This window comes from Mandrillus leucophaeus, unplaced genomic scaffold (genome assembly GCF_000951045.1).
Source record: "Mandrillus leucophaeus isolate KB7577 unplaced genomic scaffold, Mleu.le_1.0 Scaffold580, whole genome shotgun sequence".
NCBI lineage: Eukaryota > Metazoa > Chordata > Mammalia > Primates > Cercopithecidae > Mandrillus > Mandrillus leucophaeus.
In genome coordinates this window covers 2,619,175-2,621,031 of record NW_012106253.1, presented here as the reverse complement: position 1 = coordinate 2,621,031, position 1,857 = coordinate 2,619,175, and the positions used below count along the sequence as shown (strand labels likewise).

General features: G+C 46.3%; 1 pseudogene; it reads right to left on the bottom strand.

The window, feature by feature from the left end:
* Positions 1-773: 773 nt before the first annotated feature.
* The window catches only part of LOC105553109, a 2,227-nt pseudogene continuing 1,143 nt past the window's right edge, over positions 774-1,857 (bottom strand).

Sequence of the window (1,857 nt, the reverse complement as noted above, 5' to 3'; positions counted from 1 at the left end):
TGGGTGCAGCACAGCAACATGGCACAAGTATACATATGTAACAAACCTGCACGTTATGCACATGTACCCTAGAACTTAAAGTTTAATAATAAAAAATAAATAAATAAATAAAGAATTCGGAGGCTAAACCCGGAACTTTTCGGTCACTTAAAGGCGATTAGCGTGGCAGCTGGACTAAAGACACTGGTGTCAGACTGTCCGAAAAAGCGCTAACAATCCCGGACCCTCAGGGGCTGGGAATGTCGGTTAGTCTGGATCCAGCTCATAACTCTTTCACTTTCCGTGGAGGTCCCAAAGTACACCCAGGAGTTATCAGCGGATGTTCTAGTCTCCCAGATTTCCTGATTGAGACCACGGCCCCGCCAGGGGCTCCCCCTGAAAGGGTTACTGAGCCTGAGACCGCCACATCTTCTGACCCCTGCCTCCTGGGTCCTAATGTCCCCGGGCTAGACTTCTTTCCTCATCTTGCAAGCGAGGTTATTCCCGCTAGGCCGGATGCAGATTCCCTATTTAGAAGTCTTTTTTTTTTTTTTTAAATTTGAAAATATTTACTGAACAGAAATATAAACATAAGCCCCCAAAGAAAATAACATGACAAACTTTAAGTAAAATGTAATTTCCCCCTAATTAATGTAACTGCTTTCTGTTCATGGTTTACAGAATGATGGATCTTTCCCTTCTATCCCTTTGTACCTATGTGTATCTAGCAGAAAAGTTCTTAGCTATGGCTATGGGCACACAGAAACTTCCTATAGATGATTATGTTCAAATGTTTATTTACTTTCCCTAGAATAAATTGGGGCACTGGCACTGGCTGGATTGATCACAGAACAGATACTCAGGAAGGTCTGATCCTCTTGAGTTCCACGTTTATGAGCAAAAATTGGACGCCATGGCTCGCTAACAGAAATTTTGTTGAATGTGCAGATATGGCACCCATCACTAACATTGTAAAAGGAAATGGACCTCATACCTACATCCAGGAAAATCCCCACTCTGTGCAACTGGGGACTCACCCATAGAGGAGTCAGGCATACTGCTGGCGGCAAAGACCTTTCCTTTTCCGCAACCCACAGTCAAGGAGCCGTGTTCTGAAGAAAGCACAATCTTCCCCTGTCAGTTCACAGATTCCTTACAAATGCCTACATCCCATACTTCGCTGGTGCCCACGTCCACCTCCCAGTAATGGCGGCCGGAAGTAAAGCAAGGGGCGTCCAGGACGCACAGTGCAATGTGGAACCTCTCAGCTTGCTCCTTCCTATTCTGGCTGAAATCCTGACTTCGGAAGCTCCTCAGGTCTTCAGAAATGATGAGATAGTTGTTGGCTGTGTCCACATCCAAAGTCATATGCACTTGAAACTTCCTTATCTTTGGGTTCGTTGTTAGAATAGATTTCAACTTGGGCTCTAGTTCCTTGATGATGGAAACCTGCGCCCTCAGCTTGTACTTTGGCTTGATGTCTTTCTTCTGAGAGACCACAGAGCAGAAGCGGCATAGTAAACCTTCCCCATCGGGCTCCTTCTGCAGTGCATTGAGGCATTGAAGGCAGCAGACATATCCGCATTTCAGCTGCATGGGTTCTTCAAGATCTTTTAGACAGACAGGACATCTAATGATTTGTTTGAAGTGTTCAGCCACGGCAAATAGTCTCTCCTTCCGGAGTTTCTCCGCTGGCCTCTATCCCGGCCCGCGGGATCGTCACTGCAGGCCCTGGAAGAGGGGGTGGGAATTTGGGGAACAAGAGATAGGAGAAATGGAGACAAGACAGTGCTCTGATCAAGTCTCTTTTAATGGCGGTAATGCAGTGCCTTATATACACTTGGAGGGGAAGGGGTTGGGCCAAGGCGAAAATGATCT